Source organism: Nomia melanderi, chromosome 2 (assembly GCF_051020985.1).
Source record: "Nomia melanderi isolate GNS246 chromosome 2, iyNomMela1, whole genome shotgun sequence".
Taxonomy (NCBI): domain Eukaryota; kingdom Metazoa; phylum Arthropoda; class Insecta; order Hymenoptera; family Halictidae; genus Nomia; species Nomia melanderi.
In genome coordinates this window covers 19,226,750-19,249,217 of record NC_135000.1, presented here as the reverse complement: position 1 = coordinate 19,249,217, position 22,468 = coordinate 19,226,750, and the positions used below count along the sequence as shown (strand labels likewise).

Below are 22,468 nucleotides of genomic sequence, written 5' to 3'. Positions count from 1 at the left end.
AGATTACCTAGTTACAAGGTTAAAGTATCATCTTGAATTTTTCTCTTTGAAGGAAAAAATAAATGCCCTTTTACAAGGATTGTTACGAGCTATCCCATCAAACGACTTTTCTTTACTATTACAATTAATTAACAAATCACAAATATTCTCAAAATTTATAATTGCCAATATATTCGATCGTATAATAACATTCATAAAACTAAACGATTTTGTGTATAAATTACATTTGAATCCATCGAAATGTTAATCAATTCCGTACGTTAAATTTCACTGTACAAAAATGATTGAAATTAATTGTCGACTAAACTTCTTGTATTGAACTTCGAAAGTATACAGAATACGCGTAATGACAAATAAAAACATAGTTTCACATTGTCGGCTCGCAAGTTACGAAACGTGTTAAGTGGGCAATGATCCAGAACATTTGTTAAAGTACCCAAATGCATTACACTTCTGGCCCCTAGATACTGTGAGTGTTTTCTGGAACGAGTACATTCTTCGTTTACAAGCGGACCCTTTTCAAACCGCACGAGGGTCGTGACGTCGCTCGGAGATCCAAAAGATCTCCAGGCGGAAATACCAGTCGAGATCAGGAATCAAGGTGGCGTCGGATAGGGGGTCGTCGCGACAAGGGTTCTTTACCTAAACACTTCTCAGAATCTCACGGTTTTCTCGTGCGGCCTTTTCAACGATCACGTCCTTTCAGGAACTTCCGCGGTTGGTCAAGATTATCTGTTTGAACGCGACCCCGTTCTTCAAATTTTGAACACCGGCATTCATCGTTCGGCTCCCGAAAGAATTCGTCACCCCGTTGCTGCGTCGCACGTCAGCACTGTAATCTTCACTATCTTTGGAAATTATTTAACGCTAAAACTACCGAGCAGTTAAGTCGACTTTTTGAAATTCCTATAAAAATTCCTATAAAAAACTTGAAGTTTTCTATAAAAACTTCAAGAGTGCATCCATTGTGACTTCAACTAATCTACAATTTAGTTTGCGCATTGCTAAATCAATTTCTTTAGTAATTTCTCGCAGAAATATCTGTCATATTTTTAATAATTACAAACAGAAGAAATCAGGGATAAGTCATTTTGACCCGTCTGGTAGTTTTAGAGTTAAAATATTCTGAAAACTTCCGTTCCAGACGAAGTTATCTTGTCGAACAAAATTGTACAGCTGGTATTGAGTGGTTTTATCCTTACTGTAATATTATGCTATTTGTGAGGTATCTACAGTCCAATAAGATTATTTAATAATACTTTAACTCTTCGGAATTTTAAGTACGTACTGTTGACTGTATACCGTCTACCGGTGTAATTCCCCCTTTCGAATATTATTACACTTCATTTTCTTTTATTATTTAACACCTAAAATTAAAATTGATGCATAAAGTCTCTAATATCGAAGCTTCGTGGACAATTTGCTCGCATGAGTGTTAATGGACATTCGTTTCTATGGACGAGAAAAAAATTTTATTTTCCATTAATTTGCACCTCTGGTATCTTCTCTCGGTGCTTCCGTAATGTAATTGGCATTTATGAAATTTTCGAGTGAAAGGGAAATACAGTAAAATTCCCTGATACCTGGAATGTCTTTAATTTGCAGTAGCAGTTCCGTAATGAAAATTGAAAAGTCATTCTCGAGATCACGGTAAACATGCAGCCGAGCGTTAATTACATGCTGTAACGCAAACTCTTCATAACTCGTCACGTTACCTAATATCAACTAATTCCCGTTTCAACGATTTTCCAACGCCGCGGATGAAATTCCTGTGCGTCTCGAACGGCGTTGCGACATTCCATTCAGGCACCAAAAATCAGTTATCGCAAAACCTTTTATGAAAGGTATCAGCGCTTGAAACTTAATTAATATTAAAGGTGAAAACATCAATCACAAAATATAGAGAAAAATTGTCACAAAATATATTTGAAAGATTAATCATTTTAACAGTAATACAATTTCTCTCATTTATAGTTGTTATGAACAATCGAAATAAATTTCCCCTATCAAGAATAGTTATCGGTACCGAACAAATTTTCGATTACATACAATCATTACAGTAAGATTTCTATTAACTAAATCGCTATTTGCCGCAATGTAAATTATCTAGAGCCCTGTTTACATTGGAACTCAATAATCCGAAATTTTACAAATATATTTTGAAAAATTTCTTCTCGAGTCTCCATGTATCGTTACCATTAAGTGACAAACTAAATCAGATAACGGAGATTCTACTGTGTTTGCAATCAAAAACGTTTCAGTTGAGGAAATAATTATCCTATGACTCTTTCGCTTTGGTTATAACGGTAATGACCCCCGTGTCTATTCTTCGCGGTGGGTCTCTTCGAGACGTCGATGTTATCGGCTCGTTCGTTATCTAGGATTCTTTCGCGGCGACTAATTGCTGGCTCGCGATGCCGGAATTCAACGAGTTATGACACGTTTTTCGTCATGGCGTATGGTCATTGTTATGCGCCGGCTTCTCTCGTCTCGCGCTATTCTTACGATTCGCCTGGGGACGAATAAACGAATGGAATAACAACTAACGACCATCACGTGACCGGGATAACGCTGTAGTTAATTATCGTGGAAAGTGCTGTGGCTAGGCGCGGTCAAACGTTGTCTCCGCGTTGCCCGCGGGCAACTTCGGGTAACAACATGGAATTATATAAACTTCACTTTTACCGAATACGAAAAACTGTAGGCGTGATTGCTGGTTAATTATAGAGACCGTCCCGTTATTCAACGGTCTCATTAGCGGAGGTAATTGGGAAGACGAAATAAGGGAGCAGAATCCCGTAAATGTGGTGTTAAAGACGAAGGTTCGATAGGATAAAACAACTCTCACTGCAATAAAGGATTCGTAAATTGTTTTTCCCAGTTGGAAATCGCGTCCATGTGATAAGTAAAAATTTGCAATGTCCCCTTCAAGGAATTTTAGGAATTTACGTTACTATCTTGAAAAGTGTACTCGATAGACGAATCAGAAAACATTACTTTTAAACTTGAACAAAAGGGTTCTATATTTTTCGAGATTTCCAACGTTTTTCAATTTTGACACATAGAATATTCAAGTAAGTACAAGATTAGGAAAATTCGTCTAATATGTATGTGATAATTGCAACGTGCAATTTTCTTTATATTTCAATGCGAAGAAACAGGGAAAAATTCGTGGTAACCATTTGAATGTTTCTCGTAACTACGCCCTCAGTCAATGTTCTAGATGAACCACTGAACGGTCCATCGTCAATTTAATTCAATTCGCATTCACATCTGACCCCTGCACCAGACCATTTGCGAGAATGGAAGTTTCGCAGCGAACTTGAGTATTCTGATTAAGCGAGAGATCGAATAACTTCAGAATCTCGACATCACGGCATACATTGTATCCCACAATGGTCCGCAGCTGATTCATCAGGACGCATTAGCGAAACTGCGTTCAAGTGTTCTTCATATCCATCTCTGAGACGTCACAGGCTCTGTTCAACGCGATCAAATTGCTTCATTTAATTTTCGCGATTGCATTCAATTGACCGTGTTCATAAACTTTCATAAAACCGCTCGTCCATGGCAACGTGGAACCGCGGCGACGCTGAATAACGAGCGAATTGAATGATAGCACACAGTCATTTTTTATCGTTGAACCGCGAACGCGTTTGTTTGTCGTTTCGTTCGCCATTGTTTGATGGAACGGGCGGATCGTGCGTTTTCGGCATCGCAGGGCTCGTAAAGATCAATCTGGAAGAGTCGTACGGCCGCTCATTATTGTTACTCGGCCGTGCGCGAGCAGGAAGCGTGCCCGAAATCGCACAATGAGGATCCGTGAGACGCGCTCAGCTCGCAAATTAGAGTTAAAAGCGTTCCGTTTCGAGCTTAAATCAATTATACGTTCTTCCTGACCATCGGGATCCTCGATTAAGATCACGAGGATCAATCCGTGCGATCTCGAGGAAGGAATTACTTGGATCCATTCACGTGTCTCTCGCAACAATCGCACAAAGGAGCGGAACGCGGGTACGATTGAATTCATCGCGATTGATCGTGATTGCCTTCCTCTCTCTTGCTCTCTCTCTCTCTCTCTCCTTCTCTCTCTTTCTTTTTTTCTCTCCCTTTCAATTCGGCCGAATGAGGATACCCATGCTTATCGTTCCGCGCGATCCTGATCTCCGTGACGGTGCAAAGTAATAGATCGGCCCGTCCCACGATCGGTAAATTATGTCGACCGTTTCTTCGTCCTCGTTGACATATTTAAGACTCATCGTTGATTGTCCGGGGTAAAGCGTTTTGACAGCATTTACGTGATTGGTAGTACTTCTCGGGTAATGGACACGGTGATTGGACTTTTTAACGGAATATGAAACTTGAAAATTATTGGTGTTTCACAGGAAATTTTGTTGCATTATATATCAAAATATAATACAGAGTTAATTTTTTATTCCTAACTGGTTTGATCATATTGAAACCTACAAACTGATTTTACTTTTGTAAGCAAAATAATGCACGTTCTTCTATGATTATCAACAAATGTTTTTCAATTTTATATTTAAACTAAAGCCATACCCCGTCAAATCTAATGAACCAATCTCTTTTTATATTTAAAAACAACAATATACATCTCACCCATAAATTTTTAAATCCTCCTGACTATTCGACCCAAAACAGTTTAACCGTAACCCTCGACATATACAAGCACCACGCGTTTAACGTTTAATCTTCCCCGAAATCTATTAAACTTCGTCCCAGCGTATCGTTCGGCAAACTCGAAACACAGCGCGCAGCAATTAATTTTAAATTCGACGGTTCTCCGTTACGAGACTATTCGCGATTCCTGCGCGCTGGAACTGGGTCAGCAGCAAAACGTTCGACCGTTAACGTGTTCCAGCGATTATTTCGTTCGGAGCTCGTCGGGCTCCGCTAATTCCCGGCGAGGCTTTTCGATTCGCCGGCACGCTCGCAGCAGTGTTCCGACGAATTTCGGATCAAATGTCATAGGTGTTTTCGATCGACCTATTGCTGCTCGCGACACGATTTGCAATTGAAAAAAAAAAATAAAATAAAAGAAAAAAATGAAGAAACGTTCGCGATATCGAATCATTTCGTATGCCGGCTCGGTTAATACCATAAACGCGAGAACGTGCTTTCTCTCCATCTAGGGAGGCGGCGGGCGAGCTCGTGCGCGCGTTCTCGACCGCACGAAAAATGTTCCCGCTCGCGAGACTTTTTTTCTCCGGCTAACTCCTGTTATTCCTCTCCGTCGTTGCCGCGCGCTTTACACAACCCCGCGACATTTTCTATTTATTAAATACACGGGCACGCATAACGCCGTCCGCTCGCTGTCTTGTTCGCTTCCGGTGAGAGCCGGGCGACACTTGTTGCAGCTGCGTGCGTCTACGCACGTGTAGAGGCTCAAGCTAATAACGGGCAAAACAGCCGCGCTCCTACGCCGTTTATGGGCATGAAAGTCCCCGATTCCCGCGAACACGCGATGATCTATTGAGCCCCTTCGATCCTTTGCGCGCCGTCGGCAAGGTAGAAAACTTTCTTAACCGATGCATTTGTTTCAGATTCGAACGCTTGCAGCCCGCGCAGGGCGTTTCGCGTGTTTTGAATGGGTTGAACGGGTTGTAGATGATAAGTTGTTGAATGGAATTGTAATTGAGGTTTATGTTAAGTCATGTTGTAAATAATGTGGTTTTTGCACAATTCTTTTATCTTTGAAACTCAAGATGAATAATACCTTTTTAAATTTAAAGTATATCCTTTTTCATTATAGATTATATGTCTATGCATTATGATGAGATTAAATGAAGTTCTGTAATAAAATAAGTATACAAAAACCGCATTGTTCTTTGGATTATTTATTATTATGGACTATTATCTATTTGCTTGTATTTGTTTAAATATTACTTTCGCCTATATGTCTTTTTAATTTGAATATATCTAAAGTCAATTTTGTGTTACGATTATTTTTGGTGCCTGTTAGTATTTGAGGAGCCTAATTTTGGTGAACGCTCGGTGTATAATAGCTTTATGGTGAGGAAAGGGTTATCGGAAGTGGATGCACCCCTCTAGTGACTCACGCCAGAATTTTTAAGACTTCATAAGTGATTTAATATACAACCTTTTTGTGGGTTTAAAGGTCTCTTGTTTCCTAGCCAAATTGGATTGTATATCAACCTTGACTGTATTATATTACAATGAAAATATGTAATTTCTGCTGTCCACCTGAATAATGCAAACTATTTCAAATCCTGTAGGTATTTTTCATAATATAAAGTTCTTTTTTAATCTTTAGAAGTCATTAAATAATTGTTTATAATGTTAATCAGAGAGAACCGACTTACATTCTACATTTTTGGCTGGTGGCGTATATTTTAAAGCTAGCACGACCGTCGCCAAAATAGTCACGCTACAGGCCATCATTCGATTTCTTTAAATCCACGCATTACATAATCTTACTTATATTGTTTACTAATTCAGAATATTTATTTCACCTTTCGATTCACTCACATTCACCCTAATCTTTCGTTAAACATTCTTTCGCTTAACATCGGTAAAACATAATCCACCATGAATCAAAGAATAAAGTTAAACAACTGGTTAACAGCAGTTTCGCAAAATATTAAAGACCAAAACTAAACGAGAGCCAGTTGATTCTTCTGTTCGAAAAAATCCACCGATGGTCGAGCGAGACAAAAGATGAATGTTTATTATTCGAAGCTGATAGCTCGAAGATAGCAACGCAATCCTTCACCTCGATACTCTCGAACAAATCTCTGAGTCACTGTTCGTCAATATTGTTCCATAAAATATTTGACTGGCGGTGCTTGCATTTGTCGCGCGTGTTTTATATTCTTTTTATTGTCACATTGACCGGGTTTTAGAACGAGGTCTATCGATTCTTCCGCGACCCTGAGGCTTGACCACTATCGGACCTGCTTTCCGTCGTTACTCGTGAATTCGGCCGGCCATAACTCTTGTCGAAAAATAAACTTCCTCTGCCGCTCATCGAAAATATCCGCAAACAAAGATCGGATAAAAACGGATTTACCTGGCGCATTTCGTTACGTTCGAATTAATGACGCGGGCGAGACATTAATTAAACGCGACGTTGAAGGCCGCGCGCGGAACCCGAAATTTCGTGACGAATTGCCCGCTACCCGCTGGATTATCGGCCAATAACGATGAGTAACGTTCCGGACCATTGCCCTGGTGATTTATCAAAATCTATTGTTCGCCTTTTCAATCCGGCGTTGCGCTTAAATATCGCTAAACGACTGCTGCAACGTCAATCACGCCGATGCTTTGACGCAGAAGCTTTCAAATTGCAATTTTCGTTAATTTGCTGTTCAAAATCCGCAAACATTCCAATTAATTAACAATATTATTGCGAAAACCATAAAACTGTAATTTCAACCTCAATCGAACAACAAACAATTATTGCATAAAGACATCAACAACTGTGCACGAGAATTTATATTAGACTAAACATGTATACAAAACACAAACCAGTAATTTAACTTAAATACAAATTTATCACAAATAAAAACACTAAAACACCAACTCCCAGATATTTTCCCTAAATATTAATAAAACATTCCATTTATTTCCCCCAATTCCTTTCAATACTGTCAAGTAATTATTACATTCATCATAAAATTCCCACAGTCACCATTTATTATCTCGTCGGTCGTTACTTTATTACCGTCGATCCTCTTACTTTCGATTACGGAACTACAGAAGATCTCTTCAAACGGTTTTCGAGACTCGCTCAAAGACGGGCAATGTTACGTGTCACGATCGGCCGACCGGTATCGGCTAATCAGCCGTTTCGTAAGTCGGGCTCGTTTCGCAGAGCGTTCCACGTGAACCGTCAACGCCGAGGGCACCATTTCGCCTTTTGCTTTCGCAACGGGCCACAGATATTCGGCGACGGATCGTTATGTTTCACGTATGCACGCCTCATCATGGTCGGCTTTCACCCGGTAGATCTGCTGCCCGGTCCCCAGGGCTTTCCTCGGATCGGGTGCAAGGTCGAGACGCGCTTCTCGATTCTCGAAATTAATAGGCACAACGGGATGGACCGATTTTCTAACGGAGAAAGTTGCCGGCCACGGATTTCGTATTGATTATTTCGGGGAATGGGTTCGATCTCTTCACCGCGACCAGAAAGAGAAAGGGTGTATCATTGACGTCACAAGTGGAATTCTGTTTCAGTTCGATTTAAATAATTGTTCTCGGAATTAGAAGCTCCGAAGGTAATTGACTTCGAGATGTATTCTAACTTTGACGAGTTTTGCTTTGAGGAATTTTGATTATTGGGGTATTAAGAGTTCCTACATATACTAATAAAATGGAAGTTTAATTAATTAGTAATACGGTTGGAGAGAGTATACTCAGAATGTTGAACATAGGAAAATATTGAATTTAAACACTTCGAAATTGATATTCTCCTTACCCCAGTAATTCTTCATCCTTTCTTGGCTAGTGTACATAGATTCAGGTAACTTGAATAGAAAAGTCAAAAATTCGACCGCAGGTTTTTCAGTATTTTTCTTCTTTTTAGTCAATGCGCAAACACCACGCGATAAATGCGTTACAAAAATCTGTTCCAGAGTCGTAATCGCTTTCGCCAGCCACCATGAAGGTAACAATTGAATAAGATTCAAATGTTTCCAAATACAGCGACGAAAGTTTGAAATTTGCGTAACCACAGTCTCACCAAAATTTCTATTCGACCAAATAAAATCGGGAGAAAGCAACCCGATTCGTTTCCCCCCGCGAATATTCCGAATTGAATGTGAATCATTGAATGCGAGCAGCAGTAATCACGGTAACGTGGAACGCCATTTATTCGCGGATTCAAAAGGGACTTAATTCCGTGGAAACGGATAAATCATCGCGATTCTCGCCTCTCGCGACACCGTAAAAAGCGTTCCCTTTCATATTTTGTCAGACAATCGCCGTCTACTTTCCATGAGTCGCGTGTCTGGGTCACTCGCGTTTACATCGCGTTTAAATGCGCGCGGCACACGTGCACAGGTAGATAGAAGTCGCCCGGGACTTTCGCTGTCAGAAAGTATTCACCTTTCTTCTTTCGCAACGGACCTTCATCCCTGAACGCGTCTGTCATGCGAGCAATGGGATGCGGTACTTATCCCGAGTTCCCGCGTTATGTTTTTGACAATCAAGGTGATCTTCTTAACAATAGCTTCCTTGTGAACCGACAAGCCAATGGAATGCCGAAGCAGTGTTGAAGCTCTTTATCTCGCGGTCACTGAGATTTCAAGCGTTCACTTGTCAACTGTCGCAACCAGTCACGAAGTCGATGTTAGATTCGTTGTGAAGAAGCTTCAAACAGAATTGTGTTGATATATCTCATCGATCTTATTACCGAGAAATAAATTGAGTGGATGGATTATTCTCATATAATTTATAGTTTATATTATTCTTGAATAATTAAAAAATACTTATAAATTCGTTAAGATCACTATCGAAAATGTTCGTAATTTATAAATATTTTGCAAATCATGATGGATTAAAAGTTAATTTACAGAACAGTTGTACGAAATAGAATGAAATAAAAATATTGGACTTTTCTTCGATTCTTAACATTTTTAAATTATCAATAAGAAACATTAATTTCCATTTACCTTCATTTTCATGAAAGACGTTTCCGAAGATTTGTTTATGTGAAAATCTGCAGTCCACTTACTAGTTTTGCAAGAAGTTAATTATTCTCTAAATGATAGACGTTTTATGCGATCGCATATCGATTCAGTTCTGGTCGACCGACGCTCAGTGTCCGGCGATGGAGCCGGGAAATTGGAGTTCGATTTACGGTCGCATTATCAAGTCAACGCGTTCCGTGTCCCACTTCGGTCCCATTCTCGAAAGTAATTTGACGGGCCGGCTGACTTCTGGAAACCCGGCACCTTTAACCTTGCGCTTTCATTCGCCTCGTTTCGTGGATAGACGTAATTCGGTGAATTCACATAATGATGCCGGTCATCGAGCGCTTACTGTGCGCTACGTCGTTAACCTTTTACCCAGTGTCAGGTGCCGAGTAGAATTTAGGTGAACTCTGTTATGGTCCCGTTTGTACTTACTTCAGATGAACGGTAATGCATAAACTCGAATCATTCAGCGCGTGTTTTCGACCGGAATATCAATTAAAATTTTTCCCTTTTATGGAGAAGGCATTTTACGAGTATGAACGGATATTATATTCGAGCGATATGCAAATGTCAGGTTCTGAGACTGGATTTCTAGAGATGAGTTTATGAATGAAATCGACTGATATGTATATGGGCTTGTTTTTGTAGACGAATGGGATTTTATGCAGTTACATATAGATATTAGTAGGTTTAGTTCTATATGAAGTTGGGATTAGCGTATATGTATATTTGTAAATCAACTTTTATATTTAAATATTCTACTCAATAGGGGACTAAATTTGTACTATAATTTTAGCTAAATTTGATATATAATGTTATTTAAAAATTTTATTTATTTTGAATTGAATCTACGTTATTGATGTACAAAGTACACCAGTGATCTGTAAAGCATCAAACCAATGCACACGCACGTAAATCCGATTACTTCGAACGTCCCAAAGTCAAACCCCAAAAACCATTTCCAATTACTCAATGCTTCTACCAAAATCTAAATCCATTTCCAATTAGCCAATGATTCTCGCAAAACCACAATCCACTTTCAATTACCCAATGATTCTCTGTAAATCTAAATCCACCTCCAATTACCCAATGTTTCTCCCAAAACCTCAATCCACTTTTCAGTTCAATTTCCGAAATCGCTGAATCGGCGTGTCGAAACGTTTAGACGATTCGATACATTCGATTCGGTTCGTCACGCGGTCCGTGCATCACCCAGATTCGCACCTCGATCGCATCGTCCTTCTTCAAACCGCGTGCACCACGGTCGAGAAAACTCGACGCGAAGTATCACACGGACGGACGAGAGACGCGGACCGTGGAAGGGAGATGTAACGACCGAGCGGGTCGAGTAATTATTTGCCCGCGGTAGCCGGGTTTGCGCCGCTTTTACCGCGGGACGGGAACGGGGCTTATATCATCATGCAACTTGGCTAACTCGCCGTTACTGTTTCTCCCTACTGATTTCGAACCTGAAAAATCGAAAAACGAAAGAGATAAAAGGAGAGATAGATAACACAAAGTATTTCCAACATCGTACAATCGAAGAAACAGTGGATCTTTCAGGTCTTTAATTATTACTTTACTATCCATTAATTACATCAGGTTCGTAAGTTCTTTCGTATCTTCGGAGGATTTTGAAACAATGCAAATACAATTTATATTTTAATATTTTGATGAATCATGTGTTTACATTTATTATCTGCAGCTCCTTGTCATCGAGTACTGTTTTTACTTTACTTGTATAAAAGGACGAACTTGTGGACTGATTTCATATAAGAAAATATAAAGTGAAAGTATAGGATAAAATTATCTCGCGAGATAATTAATTTCGAATGTGTATTTGATATGCATGCATTGACATTTTCAAGAAGTAGAAACTGGAAGTTCTGAATAAACATACTAGTTGATTTTTATTTCATACCCATTCGTGTTCGATAAAACTTCTAACGTGATTATGGTTTTTATTCGGTTTCTTGTATAGGATTGTCCGGTTGTGGTACGATTTTGGAAACACCCTGTATAGGGAACGCCCGAGTGAAGAATTTCGCGGGCAGAGCTCATTAATCGGTGAACGGTTAATTACCAAGTAGCGGCCGAGTGGCTCGTTATAAAAGGCGTTCTCTATCCAGCCGGCTTTCGTCTTTCTCATCGTGCAATTCCATGTTTCTCTTTCCTTTGAGCAGTTCTTGTACTTACCCAACGGAATATTTCGACAATATTGACAACACTATGAAATAAATGCAAATCTCTCCCCTTCAAATATTCACCAACTATACAAATAAAAAAAAACTCCAAAGATAACGTTTGATATTTAATATCATACTTCGTATAATGCGTCAATATATGAAGCATTGAAATAAAATAACTGCTCCTTAACTAATGCGTGATGTCCATTTAACACAATTTAAATAAATATCGTCTGTACCCCATCACAAAATATTGAATATTTTCAATAATAAACTTTCAAGTGCAAAGGATTAAGTGGCACTAATTCAAGTTTCAAACTAGAAAATCAACAGCACTTAACACCATAAAGAATTAAGGTAAATTGTTTCTTTCATTCTCAGTGCTAACTTATTATTCTTCTGCAACTCTATACGCGTCAATTTCTCCTTCTTCCTCTACAATACACCTGCTTATTGCCCTACGGATACTGTGTGAATGGTAAATTCGCACGGTTAAATAAGAGAAACGAATGAATTAGTTGAATAAGAAGAAATTGCCATTCATCAATATCATTGCATATGCCCAATAAAAACAATAAACAAGACATTCAGCAAAAGACATCTGTTAGGTCTCTGGCGTCCCACAAGATATCGAGTGATGTCCCAGCTTCACGCACGACACACGGGGATGAGAAGGGGTGGTAATTACACGCGGTGTCGTCGTTGACGAACGCCGCTCGCAAGGCGACCAGTGCACGAGACGCGTTGTCGTCGCCCTGGCCGCGTAAAAGCTGGAAACTGGTTCGCTGCACGCGAGTCACCGAGTCCCTGCTGAAAGTCGTCGCTGGCAGACTGCGCGGCACGGCTACCAGTTGCACCTGTGCTCGGCTGGCCGCGTTCGATTGCGCAAATGCACGCCTGCTGCATACTAGAGTGCGATCGGCCGAGCCTGCGAGCGACACGATCGAACCTTGATCCGGCGAATGAAAATTCGAGGATTTTCGTATTTTTGTTTTTGTTTTCTTCCTTTTTGTTTCTGGAATATTTGTCGGGTAAACACACGGCGCTGTCGGTATTGTCGATTGAGTTGCAGGCAATTGAGAATGAGAAAGTATTTCAGTGATTGCGAATGCTTGGGATTCTGAGAATATTGGTATTACGAGATCCGATTGGAACTTGTGTTCGATGCGTAGATATCGTGGCAATGTTCGCAATGTATTTGGTCTTCTTAAGGCATTAATTGTTGAAATGATATTCCTCAGAATTCCGTGAAATAGAAGTTGTGTGTTTTATAAACTAGACAGTGATATGTTACGGTTTAGCATTCCACGAGATGTCCAGCGTTCTTGTATCTCGTAAATCCTAGTGGAATTTGGTACTTCCAATGTACCTCTGTGAAAATTGGCTTTTTAAGATTGGAGAAGGAATTTTTTTATGTATACCTAACCGACGCGGCACTCAATGTGTTAAGCAACCGAAGACTCGACAAATATGTGGAAAATCTTTGGCAGTATAAGTATTTCGAATAATATAAATTTTCACGTGAAATAAGTTGTGTTTGAAATAGGTTTATTTAGTTAGTTCTAAGTATTTAGAAACTCTTTAGTATCATTCTGTATTACACGAATTTATTTTGTTACTAAAAACCATCAGAATATAAAGAACTTTTTTTTTTAAATAATAACATATATTTAGAAAGTATAAGATGTATTCTATTTCTCATCACTTCCGTGTAACAGTTATTTTAAGTATAATTTGATAGGCATGAACGTAACACGAACCATAACATAATATTTTTAATACTGATCGTAAATGCATCGTGTAACAGTTTCATAACTAGTGTTTATGAAACGAGAGTAATGGAACGAAAATGGAGCGCTATATAGAACAAGTATGCATTTATGAAATATATAGAGCGGAAGAATCAACTTCTCACCCTTATTATTTCGTTTTCCGTCGTCTACCATTTTAAACAGTAATTCTGTTATTCCGTTACATTGTCTTTAATTAGAAGCGCCAACGAAAGTACGCACTAAAGTTTACTGAGGATTTCTTTGTCGTAATAAAACTGTTCACAATTAACTATATCTGAAACAAATGCTGACTGCAAACGGAAAGAAATGACTGATTTCCTCTAACAAGAGATGCGCAGACAAACTCAGCATGCAAAAACAAGAACGGAAATAACGCAGATTATTAGCGGTGCACTGTCGGTTTCTCGAAGTTCTCTGCATAAACAAAGGTGCATTGGAAAAACTTTTAATCAAAACTTCTATATATAACTTTTATTGCAACGAATTCGCTCGGAAATAATATGTGATAATATCTTGATCGCAAATAAATCAGACTTCGACATGATCACAATTCGACCTTCTCTCTCGGTTTTCGTAATATCAAACGATCTATGAATATTTATTACCCGTTACAAGGAAAAGGTGTCCAGCCGACAATCATTTCCGATTTGCATGCCGATTAAGCGCCACGGTATGGCGACACGCTTTAATGGAAACTCATAAAAACATGAAAAAACCGAAAACTAAACTTCCGTTCTCGTAGCAAAACACAGGGCCGAACAGCTGTGTTTCAAAACCATAGTTATCTCACGGAAAAGTCCGTCGGAATGACGCAATATTGTTGGAACGTTTCGTCACGAACGTGTCGGTGAGACAGCGCGCCTCCATCGACTTCTAAAAACTCTGGAGTTATCAGGCGTGGAGGCTTCCTGGAAAAAAAGAAAGAAAGAAAGAATATATCTTACAGGGACATTAAACTTCATGAAATTTTGTAGAAGTACTCGTGTAATGAATGTTACTTTAAAATGAATTCACAGGAGTAATATTTTCTAAATTACTTTCTGTCCGATTAATGAAGCTTAACTCAATCACTCCTATTTTTACAAACGATCAGAAATCATTATCCTCCAAACCATTATCCATTCTTTTCATTATTTTCATCATACTATAAAAAAATATTTCAATCCTTCAGAAGCATTATTCCGATACTCCAATATTTAATCAATATTCCAATACTTTCAAAAACAATATAATACAAAATCTTCAGGTCCTATACGCATCTGCCACTATCCTATAAAATCACATTTCAGTCGCGTCTATAAATACATTCAATTTTATTAATTAAAAGTCAGCTTGAAACAGTTAACCCTAGGCAACCCCCGAAGGGGAGACTCGTTGCAAAATGATACGGTTTTTGTGCGCTGGGGCCGCACAATTTATTCCTCGGCTGATCGGCGTTCACGCGTCGTTCCGAGGAACGAGAACCAACGGCGCTCCGCCGGCCGTACTAGGAGAAAAAGTGCTCCGCCGAGGCGGATACTGGTATCGCCGGCGGAGAACGCTCGAAACGGGCCACGGGACAGTCGCGTACGTTCGCGCGAATTTATGGCAACCAGTTTATCCGATTGACGAAGGAATGTCGGCTGCCGTTGCGGCTGTCAACCTGCCGGCCGAGCAAACCGCCTCGTTTCTCCGCCTCCGAGGTTTCGTCCTCGACAATCGGCGCCGCTTTTACGGATCACGGAATTATAGATTGGGCCCCTCCGGGATTAACCCCTTGCACTGCAATTTCATCCATAATTTCACTCGTTAGAGCTACTTTGTCATTGATAAGTCGACTTCCACGAGAACTTTTAGCGTTTCGTGTAACGTTACGTATTCGTTTACAATAAAGATGAATAGTATTAGAATTCGTTATCAATGATTTGGTAACTAGGTTAGTGCGATACATTATTGCCTGTGTAATTATTCACGTTATTAAATAGTTTTGTTTGGTATTAGTATTAATATTGTGATTGCTTTTAAGCGATTTGGAAGTTCTGGTAATTGATCACTGTGGTAGTCAGTGTGTTAATAATTTTGCACATAATCTAGCTTTCATTGCAAAAGTTTTTATTTAAAAAAATCACCGTCAGCAAAGGGTTAATCCTTGACATTCCCCTGAGTAGAATCTATCTTACAAGTGCAATAGAATTCGCCCGAGGCGCGTCCCGCCGGTCAATTCCTCGCGTTTTATGGCTCCGCCTTGATCTTAAGCAGAAGTGGCTGCGGATTGAAAGGATTTTAGTATTCCAAAGCTAAACTGTTGTATTTTATATCGGCCCGAAGAATGTTGAACCGTTTTCACGCATTAATTGTTGTAAGCGTCGTTGTTTTCGCGACAGTGATTAATAGTAATAATAGAAGTTGTTGTTTATATAATAGAGCACTTTCTTGTCCGTATTGTTCAGTAGCTTTCTATACTTTCAAATTTCTAAATGTTTGTAATTATTTCGAAACAATTTTATGATATTCATTATTGACGAGCACCGTGTAGGTAACGTGATTTTGTTACAATGCACCGAAGCAATCTGAAGATACTGGAGTTATTTTTTTTAAACGCGATAGTCGGAGAATGTTCGTGTTACTGATGAAGTGTTACTGATTCCGAAAAAGAGGAATGAACATACCCCAGTTTTGGTTTCGTGTTTATGTCACCATTGATTAAATATTTCTCGAAAGTATGATAATCTGCTGACAGTGACGCGCGTGAGGCAGGTCAGTAGTAGCGCAACCAGTGACGTAAGGCAGACGTGCGAATGACGGAGGCCTGAGTAACGCGCTGTTATCGACGCATTTTAAACGTTAGTACCTTGAAAACTGCACTGAAACTGTACCTCCTTATTCATAATTTTCTCCTATTTCTAACATAGCATCGTGACTAATTTCGCAAGACTATATATTAACACGTTAATCGTAGGAGGTCAAGTCATGATATTAACTTCACCTATACGAATACAGAACATCCACATTCATCAAACCCAATTAAAAACGTTCCCCACACATCTGACTCGGCATTACAAGACAAGAAAAACTCATCATCCCCCAGCAATTTCAAACTCAAACGCTCGAACGGTAAACACATTAGCCGGTCAGTTGAAACATTAAATTACCGATGCTTCCGCGAACGTTTCACGCATTCCGGCGTATTCCCAACGCATTAAATCCCAAACAATCGCGTGCGGCAAACGATCCGGAATTTCGCACTACAAACTCTGTGAACGTAACCAGTAGGAACTGCGTTCCGGTGATTTTTCTACGTGGAAAAAAAGCAAGAGAAAAATTGAAACAAAGTATAATAACCCAGCTCCGGCTTTAATTATTCTCCGAACGCGGGTAAAAACAAACAGGAAGCGATTTCGAAGGAAGTAGGCGAACTTTCTATGTAAGCGAGCTGCAGCTGGGATCGCCTGTCGACGCTTGCCCGTGTCTTGTCTCGTTCCGTCTCGTCTTGTCTCGTCTTGTCTGGTCTCGTTGCGTCTCGTCGCGTCATTCTCCCTCGAAAACCTGGTAGTAACCGTAAACGATCGAATTATGCAGGACATGATAACGCCTCGCCGCGTTTAAATTTCCTGGGGCGTTTGCGCCGCTTCAGGCGTGAAGTCACGTGATCCGCGGAGGCACAGGTGCGAACGCGGCGGACTACTAAAAACTAGATCCGACGACCTGCGCGCGTCGCGGGGATCGTTATAACGGTCCGGCATAGAAATGCGTGTATGTAAGTACGAACACGCGACCACGGGGACACCTCGCGCGGCCGCTAATGACCGTTTCACGTTGAACGGCGTGTCACTTCGTGGCCGGCGATTGCTCCCCCCGAGATCGCGGGGTCTCGAAAATCCCACGCGCGCTTTCCATCGCGAGGCGAACGGAAATGGCACGCTTTCGACGATCATCGAATCGAATAAAATTTCTGACCGAACTGTTTTATTGGCAATGAGGTAGAAGACGATAACCCTAGAAAATGGATTGTTGGATGGAACTGAAGCGATCGTTTTGTAACAATGATTCAAATTTTTATTGTCGTAATATTATTAGGTTTCCTGTTTCTTTCGCTAATTGTCGGTAACGTTTGATTTAGTAAATAGTTTAGAGAAAGATATTTACGACGCCTCTGGGGAGATGAACGGTAAATTAGAATGGTTTATGTATAATTCAGTAACATGGAATACAATATGAAATATTATATATGAATAAAAAAGAGAACATTTTTAAATCTAATACATTTCTATGGGAATTGATGTTATCGCGGTATTTAGGTTTAAATAGTTTCATAAGTTGTTATTCCGTAGTGATTTTGCTTTCAATTGGGATCAATATTATTTCATTCGTCTGGGTTGTGAGATTTCTTTATTTTAATCTGTTTGAGATATTTATAAAATATCAATATTGTATTGATATTACTATTTAGAAGGTTATTGTAAACAATACGAATCTGTTGGTAATTGAAATGCAATCGAAGGCAGCTGTTCGCCTCGACGGGAAACCGCGAAAGGTTAAACGCGATAAGAGCAGACTTGAAAGATGGAGGAGGAAAGTGTAATTACGAATAACGAGCGACTATCGCTTTATGCGAGAAACCGGAAGCGATCGGTTGTCCCGATGCTGAACGTTTCTGTGAACTAGAGTGTTGCGATCGTGTCTGTTTTCCTGATGGTTTATTAGGAATCCTGTCATTTGTGAGCTGAAATATACTCGGTGTCGGGAAATCGAACCTGTAATTAGAGAGAAGGATCATTTTGTTGTGCTAGGAAGGGTAATTGTGGGATCGTATTCAGCTATGATTTATCGGCGGTCGTACAGTTCTTATCGAGGTTCTTTCTAATGATCGTGCATTTTAACCTGCAGAAGCTCATCTCGATACGCCGACTTATACCCGTTCATAATTCTGCATCTTTGAGTTCTGAAAACTTCCAGATCCGCTGCGGACGCGGGCAAGAAAATTTATTTGTGGCTGCTTCAGCTACCCACTTCAGGTTTCCAATATTTTATCATGAATTATTGGTTAGTACAGTTAATCGATTAAAGATGAAGGTACAATTGCGCTGCTAGAATCGGTACTATTAAAACTGTTCTGTATTGATGCCGACGCATTGATAATTTCTATTATCTTTATATAAAAACAACAGTTTCTTAATCGATATCTCTAACTTTATGTCAATTTTACTTGACGATAGAAATAAATAATTATTTTAATGGACTGGCTATACAATGTTTCTCATCCAAAATTACTGTTGACCTCTAATGATTCCCAATCACTTTATCGCTTGACCACTCATTACTAATAACAACAAGTTAATACCACCGCAAGATTCAAAGCTATAAAACAGAATTCTAACACCATCATACTTCAATGATTGACTGTCCCATTACACTAATCAAGTCAAGACATTACCTCCATCATCAGCCATGACCTATATCTTGCTTTATAACAACGTGTCAGATTCATGATGAAGATTTTAAATGAAGTCTAACAAACATAAATATTACTCAACTCCTTCGAATTAAAATGAAACATTATGCTTCTGTTACAAACAATTACAGTTTATAGTGAACATACGTATAGAATATGCCTAGAATTTTTCTCTTTTTTCAATAAATCATGAGTGGCACAGTAGCTGCATCGGCCATAGCTGAGAAGTAAATCGTAAGGCAAGGGGTTAAAGAAACAACAGAAATGTCACAACGATTACAAGAACGTCAAAGATGCGATCACAAGATCGAACTCCTACTACTCTCTCAATAGGGGTCAGTTCATTCATGCCACTTCAGACTCGAGCACTTCAGGCAAATTGGATCTACAATATCCCGGAGACGCCGGTAGCGAATGCGCTTGGGTACGCGGCGCGCGCGTGCACGCGAGATGAGCGAGTTCTCGGGGCCACTTACCGGCGCAGCCGTCATATCTCACTGCTTTATTTAGCCGCGGTTCAGTTATCAGGTACGAGGCTCGGGTACGCAACGTCCGTGCCGAACGCGACGTCGAAGCCCGGCGCGCGAGAGCTCGCGAGGAGAAAGAGAGCGGTATAGACTACGGCCGCGGGGGCCGGGAAAGAGAGAGAAAATCGGTATCGTTAGTGTGCTCGCGGGCGAGCCGGCGTATTACCATAAATTTCCATCGGACCGTTCAGAAGCCAATTAGCGTAAGTCACACCGAGATGAAGACCGCGATACGTGGTTTTACTTAAATCAACCCGACCGCGCGGAGAACCGTTTGCTCGCCCACCGTTTTAATACCGTGCAATCGGCGTAGGCTCCCCGGCTTAAAGAATGCCGCTGGCACACTCAGATAAGCCGCCGCGATATTTTAACGAAATTAAGTTAAACCTGTTATATCGCTCAACCGTTTGACACGTACACGCACGCCTCGAAATATATTTCCCCGCGAGAGCTGTGGCCCCTCGCGCTTACACCTCTCGCGGTCGCTCGCCGATCTTCGGTGTTCCGTGGTCGTTTGAGTCTTTCGGGAGTAAGATAAGAAAGTCTTCCCGAGGTTCCATCGTTCTTGCTGCTTCATCGGGAAGCTAGGAAAATCTTTTGGATTAGTAACTACCAATCGTTCCGAGCCGTTCGAGTGCAATGTCTTCCTTCGTTTCAGCTAGAAAAGGACAAGTGAAAATCTCGAGCGTGATAGCACTGATTTTCTATTCCGAAGTAGATAAAGAAATGATATTAAGTAGTGAGGAGACAAATAAATGACTCTACTCGGTTCCAGTTTATGGACACGTAGGCTAGCACTTTAGGGTACTGGAAGACTGTGTAGCATACCAATCGTCAACTAATCAGCTAAATAATTACAAAATGGGATACTCTAGATAGAATTTACACAAAATCCTATGTTCCTGATTATCTTGTTAGGATCTTGTAGCAGTTTAATCGCCTCTCTGTATTTGCAAGAGAAGTATACCTTGCACCTACTATTTTAATCTTATCGAACAAGAACTTCAGTGCCTTCTTCTTTGATCCCTTTCAACTTTTCTATGGCTACCCCAACTGTTACAAGGGGTTCCATTTCTTCTCGGTCTCTGCGGTGTAATGGAGTCGATTAAATACGAGCGGAGCCGCGGAACTCACGCTGCCCTCGATAACAGGCGCGCGACGAGTAAAGTTGTCGACGTATTCGCGTCCCATGCGGAGACGTAATCGATCGAGAGGTTTTATCGTACGCCACGGTTGACCTCCCTGTTTATCGGTCTCGGCCGGTTCGATTCCACGCAGGTGCCGCTTTAACATTAGAATTACCGAGCATTTAATATGATTGATATGTGATCCGTATAAAAATTGTAACAATAGAATATTTTCAGCTCCTTCGAACATTCGTTATAAAATTCAAGTGACACTATTTAATTTTAAAACCATTTCAAATATTCAATGCTTTTAAGGTACCAATAATTGCGAAACAAGAAAACCGAAATCAGTCATTTTTACTAGAACGGTAATGTTACGGTAGTGTTAAACTCCGTATCTTTCGCGCTATCGCGATCCCCGTGCGCTACAATGAGGGAGGAAGAAGGGGCAAGCTGGCTGACTCGCCTCCGCTCATTTCGTCGGGACGGATTTTATCGCGGCGCGCCGGCGAAACGGGCTGCAACCGCGATTAAGTAACTCGCGTTCCGCAACGATTTTCGTTTAATCGGGGTTACCTGTTTTCCTAGCAGTTACGCGGCTGGTGGTGCTCGTTTCGTCTTCGTGCATTCGGAGCAACTGCAAATTATCGGCAAAGTAGAACAATTCAGGGGATATATGCTGGGCTAATTGCGTATCGCGCGAATATCTATTAGACTAATTATATACTCACACTTGCATTGAAAAAAAAACGGAATAACGGGTTACAGTTACGGCGTCGTTGTGATAGATTAAAAGTAATATTAGAAAATCAGATTTATGTCTGATAGATCGAAAGAATTATTAGTTCGAATGGCTGGTTTCAACAGTCTTATCGTGGGATTAACGAAATTGTAAAGATACTTTTGTAATAAATTGTAAAATAAGTTAGTGCGTTCCTACGGATACAATAGGGGCTGCTCTAAATCCTTATAAATATACTTTTCTAATTTTTATAAGAAACTATAAATTCCACCTGTCTATCAAATGATCTTTTACCAAATTAAAAAATATCTTTTATTAAACTGTGTATAATTGCTTAATTTAACGTATTCTATTTTAAGGTGTACGAATAAAAATTTATGACAGTATAAATTATATTGAACTTTAACTATATCATTCGTTAAATATGTAAAATTCATCGTATTAATAGGTGGTCACCGATGATCAGAGCTTCAAAAATACTTGAAGACAATTACACGAAGGAAACTGACGACGAATCAAAATATTCAATAACACAAGTAACTAAATAATCGTGTAACTCAAGAACTATGGTACCAAAACCATATAAACGTTGAATATCGCGCGATTTTAAAGTGAAAACAATGAAATATTAAATTATTCAATTGAATTCTATTGTTATTATCGTAGGTTCTCTTGCTAAATGTCACCGCATTAGGTAACGTTATTTACAATACAGGAATGTTTTCGAATAATCATCGTTTAATTCAGGGAATTGCGGTAATTGAATTTGGGCATCGGTGAGCTCCGTGGCATTAACGTATTAATAACCAATTCCAATACCTTCATTTAAAACCTATTTGCCTTCGTTACGAAAGAACAAATAGTATTATACGAACCGCTCAAAACTCTCGTGGCAATCAACGTGTTAACAGCGGAAACCGCTCGTACTAATCGCGGCCGCGATATTTGTTTCGGCGGTCGTGTCTTCTTTCGTTATCGCGGCCGC

General features: G+C 40.0%; 1 protein-coding gene across 2 annotated transcripts in view; it reads left to right on the top strand.

Moving 5' to 3' along the window:
- cv-c (RhoGTPase activating protein) overlaps nt 1-22,468 on the top strand; it is a 408,937-nt gene that overhangs the window by 367,308 nt on the left and 19,161 nt on the right. The gene's annotated exons all lie outside the window — the stretch shown is intronic.